The 16,088-nt window shown below is 44.0% G+C and overlaps 1 protein-coding gene across 25 annotated transcripts in view; it reads left to right on the top strand.

Annotated features, from left to right (window-relative positions):
* LOC103795080 (uncharacterized) overlaps nucleotides 1-16,088 on the top strand; it is a 597,037-nt gene that overhangs the window by 48,104 nt on the left and 532,845 nt on the right. For 20 of the 25 annotated variants that reach the window (XM_078338228.1, XM_078338230.1, XM_078338233.1 and 17 more), the window contains exon 1: nucleotides 1-16,088. This exon is cut by the window's left edge and continues 48,104 nt beyond it; it is cut by the window's right edge. The exons of the other annotated variants lie outside the window; for them this stretch is intronic. The gene's annotated coding sequence lies outside the window, so the exon portion shown is untranslated. 25 annotated transcript variants of the gene reach the window in all.

Genomic DNA, 16,088 nt, shown 5'->3' with positions numbered 1-16,088 from the left:
ATTGCTTTCATCTATAGACATTCTGATTTATGTATTTGATAAAGTTTCTCTATTTGCATTTTTTTTATACAGACAGAGTCTCACTCTGTCACCCAGGCTGGAGTGCACTTTGGGAATAGAATATTGTCTCTCTGCTCTGCTGGTTGGAGTAGACAACCAGAGAACTGTTGGCACAGAAGTCTCCTTTCTCCCTTCTTTCCGCAAACTTGTCCAGTCCTGGGAAGTGTGGTGAAGAAATAAATATCCCTGAATACCGGTTTCAGCCGGGAGGCGATAGTGTTGTTTTCTTTTTTTTTTTTTTTTTTTGAGACCGAGTTTCGCTCTTGTCACCCAGGCTGGAGTGCAATGGCGCGATCTCGGCTCACCGCAACCTCCGCCTCCTGGGTTCAGGCAATTCTCCTGCCTCAGCCTCCCGAGTAGCTGGGATTACAGGCGTGTGCCACCGTGCCCAGCTAGTTGTTTTCTTTTGATAACTAGCAGAATTGCATGGCCCCTTCTGTTGGTTATCAAAGAAAAGCTAATGTGCGGGGCTCACGCTGCAGCAGGTAGCTATTTTGGCTGCTTAGTCAGGGACTCATAAATGACTATCAGCATCCAAGGCCTTGGCACTAGGCCTGACGTCCTAGTAATCGAGTTATGCTCCATCCTGTTTACAGTCATTTACGCAGTATTTTGATGGATCCGACAGTAATGAAACTCCTGGGCTTTGGCGTTCTGTAATAATTCACCATATTGTTGAATCCATAGGCAGAAAACAGACTCAGAAACATTTACTGGTACTTATCATGCAGCAAGCATCTAACAGTGTCTGTCACTGCCTAAGCCACGTCCTCCAACTCTGGCCTCGTATCTTCCCTGCAGCCCTCAGCCTCTGCCTGCAGCAGTCAGTGCCCAGTGAGAAACCACTTAGATAATGAGATGGTGGAGATGGGAAAGAAGTGAAGTTAGGTACTCTACTATGAGCAAGCACCGAGAATTTGCCTCATATGGAATCGATGGAACCAGATAGAAGATGGAAAATGTTATGTCATGCTCAGGATGTGGAAACCTCTTGGTTGTATTGAACATTCTCTTGAAGTAATCCATGCTTCTCCAGTACAGCTGCCCTTAGTGGGTAATATTTTTGCCCACAATGACAAAGTGAGTAGAAATATCATGTGGCAAGCAGTATGGTGCGTACCTTTCAAAGCGGGAGTTAATTGATTGGCCATTAGCAGGACTCCACTTTTAGGAAGGGCCCAGCTTTCCCTAGTTGGTAACCCCCTAAGCAGAGAAGAGGTACATGTGGTTTTGAAAAAATGTGTCCATCATCTGTTTTCTTCCTTCAGTCAGTTTGGAATGTACTGACCTTGCTTTGCCCGTTGAGTCTTAGGAAGTAACTGCAGGGGTTTTTAGGATCAGACGAGAAAATGCTCTGAAGGCAGACGAAAGGAAGTCTGTGCAGGGAGCCCCAGCATACGTCAGGGGAAAATGTCTGTGTCTAGAGGCAATCTCCTTTCTTGCTTCTGAACAAGGCTCTGAGTGGGAGGGGAAACATTTGCTGCCTTCCAAATGGAAAGGGCCATCGTGTCAAACTCTTGTTGGCATGAGCTGTCCTAGTAACACCTCTGTCCCTCCCCAGCCATGAGTAAAGATAGAGACAACGCAAACCGGAGCTCTTCATTGCTACCGGCCTCTTCTAAAATACCTTCAATTCGAGGGAGGTTTTGTGTTTTGTCTGGATATCAACTATTGTGAATTTATACTTGGAAATACTTGGTTTCTATCAAATATGAAATATAAAAAATATAAAATTAGCTAGAAAGGTAATGAAAAGTACAAGTTAAACCTTATAAGAATGCACAATGCATTTTAAAAAAATTCCATTTTAGACCAGGTGTGGTGGCTCATGTCTGTAATCCCAACACTTTGGGAGGCCAAGGTGGGCAGATCATCTGAGGTCAGGAGTTCAAGACCAACCTGGCTAACACAGTGAAACCCCATCTCTACTGAAAATACAAAAATTAGCCAGGCATGCTGGCACACGCCTACTTGAGAAGCTGAGGTGAGAGATCGCTTGAACCTGGGAGGGGGAGGTTGCAGTGAGCCAAGATCATACCACTGCATCCCAGCCTGGGTAACAGAGTGAGACTCTGTCCAAAAACAAAATTCCATTTTAATTTTAGATTCATGGGGTACCTGTGCAGGTTTGTTACGTGGGTAACGTGATGCTGTGATGCTGAGGTTGGGACTTCCACTGATCCCGTTACTCAGTGAACAAACCACCCAACCAGAAGGTTTTCAGATCTTGCTCCGCTTCCTTCCTCCTTGTGGAGTCCTCCGTCTCTACGGTTACCATCTGATATGGTCTGGCTACGTTCCAACCCAAATCTCAACTTGAATTTTATCTCGTAGAATTCCCATGTGTTGTGGGAGGGACCCACGAGAAAGGTGATTGAATCACGGGGGCTGCTCTTTCCTGTGCTGTTCTCGTGATAGTGAATGTCTCATGAGATTTAACGGGTTTATCGGGGGTTCCACTTTTGATTCTTCCTCATTTTTCTCTTGCCACTGCCGTGTAAGAAGTGCCTTTCTCCTCCCACCATGATTCTGAGGCCTCCTCAGCCACGTGGAAATGTAAGTCCAATTAAACCTTTTTCTTCCCAGTTTCGGGTATGTCTTTATCAGCAGCAAGAAATGGACTAATTAACTATCCTTATGTCCCTGTGTACCCAAAATTTAGCTCCCACTTATAAGTGAGAGCACACAGTATTTGGTTTTCTGTTTCTGCATTAATCACTTAGGATAATGGCCCCCAGCTACATCCATGTTGCTGCAAAGGACACGATTTTATTCTCTTTTTAATGGCTGTGTAGTATTCTGTTGGTGTATATGTGCCACATTTTCTTTGTCTGCTCCACCGTTAATGGGCACCTCAGTCGATAGCATGTCTTTACCATTGTGAATACTGCTGGAATGAGCGTGTGGGTACATGTGTCTTTTTGGTGGACTGATTTATTTTACTTTGGGTACATGTCCAGTAACGGGATTACTGGGTCAAATGGTAGTTCTGTTTTCAGTTCTTTGAAAAAACCTCCAAGCTGCTTTCCATAATGGCAAAATTACTTTATGGTCCCGCTGACGGCATATGAGCTTCCCTTTTCTCCACAGATTTATGAACATGTGTTATTTTTTGATTTTTTAATATTAGTCGTTTGACTGGTGTGTGATTACATTTCATTGTGGTTTGATTTGCATTTCTCCAATGGCTAGTGATGTTGAGAGCTTTTTCCATATATTCGTTGGCTGCTTACATGTCTTCTTTTGTGAAGTGTGTGTTCATGTCCGTTGCCCACTTTTTAATGGGTTATTTTTTTTCTTGGTTTGTTTAAGCTTCTTATAGATTCGGGATATTAGTCCTTTGTCGGGTGCATAGTTTGCAAGTATTTTCTCCCGTTGTGTAAAACTGCTGGTGCTAATTAGTGAGTCTGCCTCGCTGTGTGAACTACCCATGCCATTCCTCCCTTTCCCCAACATATTCCAAGCCAGCTTTTTATACTCCACACACCCTGATTGTTACACACTTAACAGGACATTAAAATTAGCGTTTTCTTAGATATCTCAAGAAATAACAATTGTAAAACTTCAAAGAGTGGTGCCATGTGACCATGGCCAAAATGTATAAATGAAAAGTCCCAAAACTGGTCTCCAAACTCTTGGCCTAATAAGAATAAGACCTTGCCCTTAGGGAGCTTCAGCCCAGTGAAGCAGTCACACTACCCAATGCAGGAGCCAGGATCCATTCCCAGTACTGGAATGGAGTCACATGTAACATGCCATGAGGAGGCACATGAGGCAGGAGAAGCTTGGAAAAGTGTCCCTTAGGAAGACACCTTTCTTAAACAGGTGTAGAACAGAGGAAGGGATGTTGTAATCCAAGGAATGGATGTGTGCAAAGACCACGGTGCTTGTGCAGATGACCTGTGCTGGAACAGTGGAAGGTTTAAGGGACTAGAGCTTTATGGTGGAGGTGGCATGAGATGAATCTAGGATCTCCTAGGGATGGGTGAAAATGGAACGTTGGGAGCATGGAGATAGGAGGAGGGTTACAGGGGCGTTCCTCAGCCTGAAGAGGGCTCAGTCTGAAGCGGGGCAGTGCTGGCTGGGGCATAGGAGGCAAATGCTGCCTGTAAATAGCTTGGATGTTGCATAAGTAAAACAGGTTACATGTATTTTTGTCTTCTCTGACCCTGTATAGTTTATCAGTGGGATAAGACCCCCTTGCTTTGGGATGGAAACCCAGGCAGGCCCATGACTCTCCTGCTTGCTCTCAGTAAGTTGATTATTCCGCTTCAGTTTAACTGCCTCAGACCAATCTGTTTCAGCTTTTATGTACAAAGTTGTGAGTTGTTTTTCAGTTGCCATGCCCTCCCCGCTCCAAGTTGAAGGTCATATAATCTGAACATGCCCAGAGTAACCAAACGTGTACCCACTAGTATAACCTAAGAGTTCAGATGGAGGAGTGGGGATTGCATTAAGTGGACATCGTCTGGCAGGAGCCAGGATCCACTCAGGTGGAGCCCTGGTGCCACCCCATGGCAGGGTCCAGTCCCTTACGCCTACTGGCATCACCTCATTGTAAGATCCAGTCAGATCACACCTTGTAACCCTCTATTTATAAAACGTGCCGCAGACCTCAGCTCAGGGAGACTGATTTGAACATCTCCTCTTGTCTCCTTGCTGGTCAACCCCCAACAAACCTTCCTCTTTGCAGGAGACTGGTGCTTTGATCTTTGGCTTTCCCTTAGGCAAACAACCCAGTTTGGTGCGGTGACATTAGTTTGCATATACTCAGTCTCAATTTAGTATTTAAAAACGTCCAGTTTAGGCTGGGTGTGGTGGCTCATGCCTGTAATTCCAGCACTTTGGGAGGCAGAGGTGGGAGAACTGCTTGAGCCCAGGAGTTCAAGACCAGCTTGGGTAACATAGTGATTCTTGCAAAAAATAAATAAATAAATAAATGGGGCATGGTGGCATGTGCCCGTGGCGTCAGCTGAGGTGGGAGGATCACCTGAGTGAGGAGTTCGAGGCTTCAGTAAACAGAAACCACGCCACTGCACTCCAGCTTGGGCGACGGAGTGAAACCCTGCTTCAAAAAACAAACAAATGAACAAACAAAAAACAAATAAAAATGTTGAGTTTAATATATTAATTGACACTTAAATCTTCATCAAAGATAAGACGACTCCCCCTCCACCTTCCAGCAGGGATTCTAATGAGTTCCTTCCCCAACCTTGGAATGTCTGGAACAGGTGTGAGGGAACCAGGAGTCTAAAGGGGAGGCCTAGGCGGGTTCTTCTGTGGCTCTCCATCCTCCTCCACTCTCTAGATGCCGTTTGGGCCCCATGAGATGGTGAGAGCTTTCTGTGCCTGGATGACATCTCTCTCTCCAGCCTTGACAGATGTTTAAAGCTGTCTTTCCTCCTTGTGACACTTTTATGAGCCCAACGTGTGCCCATGCTTTGCAAGTTGCAGCCCACTAGATGCGGATGATGCCTCTCCTCTGGCTTGCTGACGCCCCTCTGCTGCGGGTCCTCACAGCACACCATTCCTTACAGACTTCCCCTGTTGGAAGCACCTTGTCCTCCTAGGTGGTCCCTTGGTTGGGAGTTAAAATGTCTCCAAGTCTACCTCCTCTGGCCCTTGGCCACCAGGGATCCCCAGGAGACCCATACACATCTTCACCTTGGCAAACTCTGGGCATGTATGGCCCTTCCTATCCAGTGCAGTAGCCTCTGTCCTGCTGCTACTGGCTGCTGTATTTCTCAAGATACAAGTTGTACACACATCTCCGATGACTTGCAAGACATTTCCCACCCTCTGAGCGGTCCCTTGGAAGCCGCCATTGGGCTTGAGGTGAAGATGGAAGTAACTCACAGTGTGAACAGGGTTCCAAATAAGTCTCATTGCAGATTTTCTATTTCTTCACCTCAATCCTATATTCTAGAGGCCAGGGCTTCTAAGGGTGGTGAAGAGGAGGGCCGGGCCGAGAGTTTGGAAACCAGTTTTGGGACTTTGCATTTGTAAATTTTGGCTATGGTCACATGGCCTGTCTCCTTGAAGTTTTACAATTGTTATTTCCTGTGATATCTATAAAAATATTAAGTTTGTCTGGGCATGGTGGCTCATGCCTATGATCCCAGCACTTTGGGAGGCCGAGGCGGGTGGATCACCTGAGGTCAGGAGTTCAAGATCAGCCTGACCAACATGGAGAAACCCCGTCTCTACTGAAAATGCAAAATGATGCACCACTGGGTGTGGTGGTGCACACCTGTAACCCCAGCTACTAGGGACTCTGAGGCAGGAGAATTGCTTGAACCTGGGAGGCGGAGGTTGCGGTGAGCTGAGATCATGCCATTGCAGCAGCCTGGGCAACAAGAGCAGAATTCTGTCTCGAAAAAAGAAACAAACTAACAAAAATGTTAATTTTAATGTCCTGTTAAGTGTGTAACAATCTGGGTATGTGGAGTATAAAAAGCTGGCTTGGAATATGTTGGAAAAAGGGAGGAATGGCCTGGGTAGTTCACACAATAAAATCATTGCAAATTCATAACATGTTAGGTGCTATTCTGAACATGTTACAAAGAATCACAATCTCAATGGCCATCACTCTGTGAGTGGGTGTGAATATTCCCTCCCCCACGTTTTTATAGATCGGGAGATAGAGGTACAGAGGAGTTAGTTAACTTGCCCAAGATGGCAGAGCTGAAGGGATGGCAGAGCTGGGATTCCAGGCCGGGCACTCTGACCCCACAGAATGGACTCTAAATTGCTGTGTGGCATTGGCGGCCAGAAATTCTGCTAAGTGCTTTACATAGTTTCTCTCACTTAACCCTTTTAATAACTCTATAAGGTATGTGTTACTGTCATCCATATTTCTTATGGAGAAACAATCTCAGGAGGTTAATTAATTTGCTGAAGTTCATGTAATCAGTGAGTGGTGGGGCTGGAATACTAACGTAGGTAGGATTGATTCTCGAGGTTTGCTTGTAGCTGTGGCAATACTGGTTTCCTCACAGAGAATGCAGATGTGCATTTTCTGGGACAATGCGAAGGTGCAGACTGCACCCAGACCCCTGCGGTTCGAGTCATGCCCCCTCACCTCCCAGCGGGGGGCATTGGTGTCTGGCTCTGGAATGCCCTCTTAATTGCTCTGCTATGTAGAGCTCCTACTCCGTGCCTCAACCTCATTTGTAAACTGAAGATGATAATTGTACAACAGTGTGGGATTATTATGAAGATAAAATGAGTTAATATGAGTAAAATGCTTAGAAGAATGCTTAGTGCATAGTAAATGCTCTATACCTGTTAGCTGTTATTGCTACATTGATTCAAGATGGAATCAGAAAATATTGCTGGGTGCAGTGGCTCCAACACGTAATCTCAGCACTTGGGAGGATCACTTGAGCCCAGGAATTTGATACCAGCCTGGGCAACATAATGAGACATCATCTCTCAAAAAAAAAAAAAAAAAAAAGCATAGCCAGGGGTGGTGGCACTTGCCTGTAGTCCTAGTTACTTGGAAGGATGAAATAAGAGAATAGCTTGAGCCCAGGAGATCCAGGCTGTAGTGAGCGGTGACTGTGCCACTGCACGCCAGCCTGGGCGACAGAAAAGAAAAACAAAAAAAATCTTACTGTTAGCATGTGTCTGTTCCTAGGCTCTGAGTACACAGAAAGTACGAATTTAGGTTGTGGAAATCATGCTTTGTTCCTCAACGTTCCCAGGGACGGAGAACTTCTGTACAGAAGTAAATTGGCTCTCTGTCAAGGTGGTAATAATTGTTAGTTTTCTTTTTCTGTTTGCTTATCCTGCCACCTGAATACGACTATAAGCAATTACATAAGAATCAAGGACTTCAGTTTTTCTTGTTAAGAGTGAATTTGAACAGTCATGTCTTGCTGTGATCAAAAGCTTGTCTGAGAAAAAATGATGTTTGTGAACAGGATAGAGTCTTCAGTCTTCCCCTAATTTCTTTCCTTTTTTTCTGTTTCTCGAGACAGACTCTCTCTCTCTCTCTCTCTCTCTCTCTCTCTCTCTCTCTCTCTCTCTCTCTCTCTGTCACCTAGGATAGAGTGCAATGGTACTGTTTCACTGCAACCTCCACCTCCTGGGTTTGGGTGATTCTCCTGCCTCACCCTCCCAAGTAGCTGGGATTACAGACGCACGCCACCATGCCTGGCTAATTTTCTGTATTTTTAGTAGAGACAGGATTTCACCATGTCGGCCAGGCTGGTCTTGAACTCCTGATCTCAGGTGATCCACCAGCCTCGGCCTCCCAAAGTGCTGGGATTACAGGCATGAGCCACTGCGCCCGGCCCCCTAAATTCATCATATGGTCCAGTCTGTTCTTTTGACTTAGATGGATTCATGTATTCAGGGACAGACTATTGAGTGCATCATTCTAGATACTGGGGATACATCCGGGAACAAACAAAACAGACAAAAGCCACCTGCAGTCAGGGAGCTCATATTGCAGTGGGCGAGAGAGACAATGAACAAATATGTGAAATATATAGTAGGTCAGAAGGAAATAAAGAAATAGAGAAAGACGGGAAAAGAGGGGAAATGCCGGGGGAGGGGGTTGCAGTTTTGAATAGAGTGGTGTTGACCTCAAAGGTGGAGGCTGAGGCCCAAATGATAATTTAAATAGCCTGCTAGAGCCAAAGTGGGGACCGTTGTCCAGAAGGCTCAGAGCCCAGTCACCTTGGACGCGAGCTCCCTTTGGCCTTTGTTACAAGCAGGTTTCTAAAGGGAATGTTATCAGTGGACAACTGATACCAAGTTTTTTTGTCAGGAATTCTCACTGGTTTACAGCAATAATGATTTGTGATTGGCCATCCATGGTTAAGTTATAGGGTGGGCTATAGTGTCTAGTGTGGCATTATTAGGCTAATTTATATCTGCCTGTGGCCACAGCAAGTAGTTTCAAGAGATGAATACATAGCTCAAAGCAGGGAGTGGAGTGTGAGTGCTATCATCTGATTTTAATGTCTTTCTGGGCCATATATATATATATATATATATATATTTTTTTTTTTTTTTTTCAAGATGAAGTCTCACTGTGTCTCCCAGGCTAGAGCGCAGTGGCGTGATCTTGGCTCACTGCAACCTCTGCCTCCCAGGTTCAAGCAATTCTCCTACCTCAGCCTCCCAAATAGCTGGGATTACAGGCGTGCACCACCACACCCAGCTAATTTTTGTATTTTTAGTAGACAGGGGGTTTCACTATGTTGGCCAGCCTGGTCTCGAACTCCTGACCTCAGATGATCTGCCCTCCTCGGCCTCCCAAAGTGCAGCGATTACAGGCATGAGCCACTGTGCCCAGCCAGGCCTGATAATTTAAAAGGACCACCTTCCTCCAATAAAAGTTCTTTACTTTTTTCAGTGGTCAGGTTTAGGTATATAAACTGATATAAATGTGATTTTGTTTCAAAAATGGAAAGTTTTTACTATTCAGAGATATAGGCAGATGTATTATGGTAAAGTCTACTGAGATATTATAGTGAGAAAAGTCTGAGGTTTATGATACTCCAGAACTGGGGGAGGGTCACCAGGAAAACAGGTTATAGCCCAAGGCCTCCAAGGGGGAGGCCGTGTCAAGTGGTGAAACAGTGCGACAGGTATGAGGGGGGTCATGAATCGATTTGCTCTACTTTTGTGTATTTTTGGAAACCTCCGTAATAAACAGTTAAAAAAGTAAAAATGAGAACATCTTAACCATGCCCCTAAATTAAGACAATAGGATTCCATTGTAAAACAGACAAAAGTCCTAATCTATAAAGTTACAAAGTCAGAAGATAATCGAGGGTCATGGTCACTTTCCATGAAAAAGTCGCATCAGAAACCTGCTGAGGTCAGGGTGGGAGGTTGGTGAGGGGGCGTGGGATGGGGCACTTGGGGGACAAAAGCCTTGCAGATGGAGAAGCAGTGAGTGACCCAACCTGCCAGTCAAGTACCCAGGCTGTTGCTGGGGGAGAGTTGCTGCCTTGCCTAAGGGGCAGATGGTTTATGATGATGCCGCTCATTTGTATCGTGCTTTGCAGTTCAGTAAGGTCTTTGCAAAGCAACCTGGCAGGGCCGTGTCTTACTCACCATTGCTTCCCCAGGGCCTGGCAGAGATCCTGCGCTCCCTGAGTGCTGAACATTCATTTTCTCATTTCTTCTCCTACAACAAACCTATAGGACAGACAAGCAAGAAATCTGTATTTCCATTTAATACAGATGAGGTGTCAGTTAGGATCGTCAGGAGTCAAATCACAGAGCCGCCTGCTAAGTGGTAAAGACACTTGGCTTTAAGTCCTGTGGGTCTTTCCCTTCAGTCTCGGAATCCATGAAGAAGCCCAATCCTTTCATATAGAGTGACCGGCAGATAATTAACTTTTTGGTTGTGCTGTTTCTTTGAGAGGTGAACAAAACCACTAGTGCCCCATGCCTAGAGTTTGAGGGCCAAATTAAATTTCCTCCTATTGTGTGTGGCCAGAGAAAATAAGAAATTCTGTTAAAGTGTAAACCCAGGCATGAAATTGTCGCTCTTAATCTTGGTATCATTTAACATTGAACAAAGCAAACCAGAACGAGCCCGGCAAAGGCATTTTACATGCTGCTTAAAGTTACATGCCCAGGAAATCATAGGCACATGGCTACGTGCACATACATAGAATTTCAAGTTCAGTGCTTTAAATCTTCTTTCCATATGTAGAATGTTTATGAACAGCAAATACTATAGATGTGACTTTGGGGTTTAATGAAGAGATTTGTATGGATAACATATGTTTCCCTTTGTAGAAAACAATCTCTCAGTCTGTTGAAAATGCCTGAGTATTCAAGTGATCGTGGAATAATTGATTTGACTCTTAAGTCTTAGTTTCCTTCCCATCTTTTTTGGTGTGTCATGGTTCCTGGGAGAGTCTTATTTCTTATTCTAGAGGCCTGCTCAAAATAAGAAAATAAAAATACTTCTGTATTTTTAGTTGATTCTATGTAAATATGCCTTTGACAGATGTAAACATGTTTTAGGTGTTGGGAGGTACATGGTATATTTCAAACTGTAACTTCATGTTCTTTGCTTCAACTTTGAGGGGCAGATTTAATTAGCAGTTTAACCGAGTTTCTTTGCTCCTGGAAGAGCATACTTTAGGGAAGTCATCTTAGAGCAAGTTAGAAGCGAGTCGGCAATTCTCTTGATCTCGAGCGCCGTTTGAAACGGTATGAGTTAGTATAAAGTTACTCTGGCTGAGGATTCATCATCTTCTAAACACACACCTTAAAGAGGCAACAAATGTGTAACAGAACTTACCACAGGGTCTGATTTTATATTTTAATCTCATCTTGGATGTGCCCTAAACTCTGCAATATGTCTCCTGTGGGCTTTTCTAAAGGATCAGCAGTTTGAGATTTGGAAGGAAACCAAACGAATTTTAGCAGAAATGATTAAACCACGGAAACATCTATGGCTAGCCATGGTGATAACGGCACCTTGCCATATTGAATATTTTAAACTGAGGGGCGTGGAGAACATGGCAGAAACAGGGAGGTCGCTCTGCTCTCCTTCCATTCTGCCTTCACCCTTCTCCCGTGGCGCAGGGTATAGAGCCCAGGAAGGATTTTCTGATGTCCTCTGAAGCAGGTCATAAGCCGTTCATGTGAGAGGTGTCTTCCCTGTACCTGGAGGAAAGGAGCAGTCTTACTTCTGAAGGCACAGGGACACAGAGAGGAATCCGTATGAGCAGGCCTTGTTGCATTTCCCCCAGTTTACTTATGCTGTTGAGCAAATGGGCTCACTGCCTGATGCACACTTCTCTTCAAGAACTGTGGCACCAGCTTTTGAGAAAAGAAGGCCTTTATCGCAAAACCAGTCAGCAGAAGAGGCAGGAGGGGGCTCAAATCTGTCTCCCTAATTTGAGGTCTGGGGCGGGTTTTAAAGAATCAGAGGGCAAGGGAAAGGATTGAAGACGGTTGGCTGAGTGGGGTCTGATTGGAGGCCGTCACACTTGACCATTCACAGTAAGATATGTTAAGGCAGATTTTAGCCCTGGATCTTTGGGGCCAACAGAAACCCATGTTTCTGAAAGAGCTGTGTGTTTAGGTTCGGTCATAGTCCAGTCTTCTTGGTTCTGAGGGGAAGGAATCGTTGGTTCTGGGTGTGTACGAGGTGAAAGCTTTTCTATTGCACATGCCTGGGCTACACAATTTGTAGTTTTTGGCTCATTTATGCCCAAATGGTAACTTGACAATTTCTTATCAACAGAATAAGTTCCGTTTGGGCTGGTTTCGTGGTGACACTTACACCCTTTATCCTATCACATTCTTCCGTGACTCCATTCTTCATCAAGAACCTCCTATAAGAAACACTCAGCTTTAACTGTTTCTTTTTGCTTTTGTTTCCTCATGAAGGGTCTCATGACACATAAAACTTATATTAAACGTGTTTGTATGCTTTTCTCTTGTTAGTCTTTCTTTTGTTAGAAGATCCCCAGCCATGAATGTAGAAGGGTAGGTAGGGGAGAAAAAGGGATATTCTTTCTTCACCCGTTGCCAGGTTCATGACTGACACGCACCGCAACAAAGATGGACTAACAAGATAGAAGCACGACATGTTTAAAAAATGTTAGTTTTATGTGACCTGTGAATCTTCAGAGATGAAGACCCAAAGACCCAGGAAAACTGTGTTTTTGTGCGTCGGTTCAATGAACCGTGCTCACTTGTGTAAAGAATGACTGGACAAAAAGAGGCTATGATTTAATGTTAATAAACCAGGGGGAGGACAGCAAAGCACGTTTATTCAGATTCTTCTTGTCCTCGCTGGGTAGCATCCCTGCAGGTACAGGGCAGGACACCTGTCACATGTGGGTCTTCAAAAGATGGGGGGATCGAGAAGGTCAGAGATACCTTTCTGCTTATGCAGTTTTCTCAATTTCTTTCATCTTAAAATACTCAGTATGCCAAGGTGCCATGATCTGAGACAGCATTTCCTGCATCCTATCAGGTAGAAGAAAAAAAGTACTTTCCTCCAGTGACTTTCTTTGTAAATAATAACAAGAAGACCTTTTCTGACATTACAGTTAAAAATATGATCATCACCTGAGAGTCACTTGGACCGATGCGTTTCAGTTGACAAATCTTTTGGGTTTACACTTTAATCACTACTTTCTACTTTTATTGCACATGGTCACCAACTGTGGCGTGGTTTAGTTTTTCGATTTTGTATGCATGAGGTTTTCTTTTTCACTGATTTTTGTATATAGTTGACTTTGTAAATGCTACCTGATGGCCTGAAAAGTGGCATATTATCTGCTTTTAGTGAATGTATCTTTGCGTGCTTGTGTGGAATACTGTGTGTCTTATTTCTAGGCAACACAAACATATGTTGGCAGAACAACACCTTATTGTAGCAATAGAATATTGATTTCTCTTTCTGTAAAAGTACGTGACACTCTGCCCCAAATTCTTGCTTGGTATAAGAACATATTTGTTAGATAAAGAATAGTCAACAATCTCATTGAAAGACAGAAAGGCTACTTGGGTTGTGGGCGGTATGTCTTCCCTGCTGCAGATTATGAGTGTGTTTGGAGCCTTTGTAGCTGGGGCAGGAGTCTTTCAAAAGAGAGGAGACACCGTTTGTCCAATTCCATGTGAATCTCTGGCCTTCGGAGGCATTTGATATGTGAACATGGCTAAAGGATCTCAAGAAGAGAAACTTGCTTCATTGTTAAAGTTATGGGCTCAGCTGTCAGGGTCAGACTCTGCACAGAGCAGAAGGAGGGTTCCCAGGCTCTCTTGCCTACCAACAGGGCCAGCCGCTGGTGCTGCAAAATGGGTCCTTTGAGGGCAAACCTGGAAGAGAAGGCACGTAGACGTTTCAGCAGGAGCCCGCTGGCAGAAAGGAGTGCCGTTCTCTCTGGTATAAAAGAATCTTCATTTGGGACTGTCGCTAATATGGAAGAACAGGGATATTTACCCCCTTGACATTGAGAATGTATGTACATTTAGGTAATTTTTGACCTACTGTAAACGTTTCTTAATTTTTCTTTCCAGTAAATATCTTTTTTGACATATATATTGGCCACTGTGATAAAAATGTAGGGAAATGATGAATGATGTCATACTGTTGTGACTGTCCAGGGGCAAAATTGTCCTGAAATTTCTTAGAGGGGTTCCTCAGGCAAGTCAAATAGGAAGCCACCTTAAAATAAAATCATGTGGGCCACTCTGACGAGAGGACCGCTCTGATCTTGATTTTTTTTTTTAGCATTAATATTTTCCTACTGTTTTAAGTCCACCATTTTCTTAAGACTCGTAAAGTGTGAAATGGCACACCTGCATCCAAGGGATTCGACCGGTGGGGCACCTGCTGCATTTAAAATCTAAGGCTCTCAATAAACCCAGCTTGATTTAAGCCTGACCAAATAGGTACTGAAAATCTTAATGAAAAGGAGCTTGATGTTATTGGCTTATTTTCCACTTTATCTAGTTTCTGTCACAGTTGCCTGAACAATGTTCGATGACTTAATTTACTTTCTGGGGGACAGGCAGCAAAGAAATTCACACAGAAAGAGGAAGACATTCAAGGTGAACAGGTGTATGTAGAAAATGAGAATGTGGACTGGGAAATCTCAGATAGTTGTACTGAAATACTGATTAGACATCACAGAAGGGCCGAGTTCTCCGATAAGTTTACTTGAAATCATAAACACTTTAAAAAGTAGGTTGAAGAAAAAGTGATCTATTAGAAAAGAACATCAGCCAGAAACCAGGAGACTTGGTTTGTGTTTAAAAGAGCCCATGAATTCATGGGCTCCAGAATTTCAGCCTTCAAGGGACTGCTTTCTAGCGCTGTGACTCTGGGCAGGTTGCCTTCTTTTCTGCAAAATGGGCGTGATAATCGTAACCTACCTGTTAGATATTTTCTGAGGACAGAATGAGTGAACTTATGTGAACTGCACAGGACAGTGGCTGGCAAATAATAAGTGCTCAATAAATGTTGAGAATGAAAATTTCCAAGTAATTTAATTTTTTCAGAGCTCAGCTTTCTCATTTCTTTAAGACCAGTTTTCCCTGCTCTTCTTTTATGGGTAAGAAGAGCAATGTTTCCTGCCTTTCTTATATGGGTATAAGAAAAGATCACTGGCCTGAAAGAATTTTCTCTTTAGGAGAAGAGATAAAACATAACAGTCAAGGGCTCAAAGCAAAGTAAAAGCCATCAGAGGCCACTTTGGTCTGGGAGGATCATGGAAGTCTCCCTAACCGTGGTGCCAGCGCCGGTTGCTGAACTTGAGTATAAGTAATAACATTTAGAAAACAATTTTGGAAATGAAATACAGATGTCCAACTTTGTTATGCCAAATAATGCGGTTACAAACCTCTCTCTCCTGCCACCAAATAGCACCATAAATTTATAAAAGAAGTCACTTGAATATGGAAGGAGTTGTCTCCGCCCAAAGACAGTGCTTTAAATGGACTCTGTTTACTTTTACGGCATCTTGTTATGATGTAATTTTTCTTTGACCGCTTTGACTTAGGTGGAATTTAATCATGGGCCAACCCATCTACTTACCAGCGTTTGGGAAAGTCTGCTTTTAAGAGTGTGAGGATTTGAATCTTGCTATTCAAAGGTCATGAATAGCAAGAGGAAAAAGCATTTTAGCAAAGGCATCTGTATAAACAAAGACACAGGGACGCAGTACTGGGACCGTAAATGCTAGCTGCTTCATTAGGCAGGTTCCCAATTCCAGTGGTGTAACAAAGTACATTTGTTTTTCACTTATGTAAACCTGATATGGGTCAGGCAATCATCCTTCATCATGGAGCTATGCCATTTGGAGCACATGCCCTCCAAGGTGACTGGGAGGGGAGGAGAAAGGGGGAGACGGCGCTCGGCTCACAACTGCGTTCACCTGGAAGCGGTGCCTGCCATGAGCAAAACCAGTCCTAGGGTGCCATTCTTAGTGCAGGGCCCTGGAAGAGTGGACGTTTTCATGGGTATTGCTGAGCATCAGGCTGGTCAGCATGGTGGGCAAGTAGGAGGAACACTTTTCTGTTGGGAGTGT

Source organism: Callithrix jacchus, chromosome 9, assembly GCF_049354715.1.
Source record: "Callithrix jacchus isolate 240 chromosome 9, calJac240_pri, whole genome shotgun sequence".
In the NCBI taxonomy this organism is placed as follows: Eukaryota; Metazoa; Chordata; class Mammalia; order Primates; family Cebidae; genus Callithrix; species Callithrix jacchus.
Note: the sequence above shows the minus strand (reverse complement) of the source record. Positions and strands in the feature narration are given on the sequence as shown.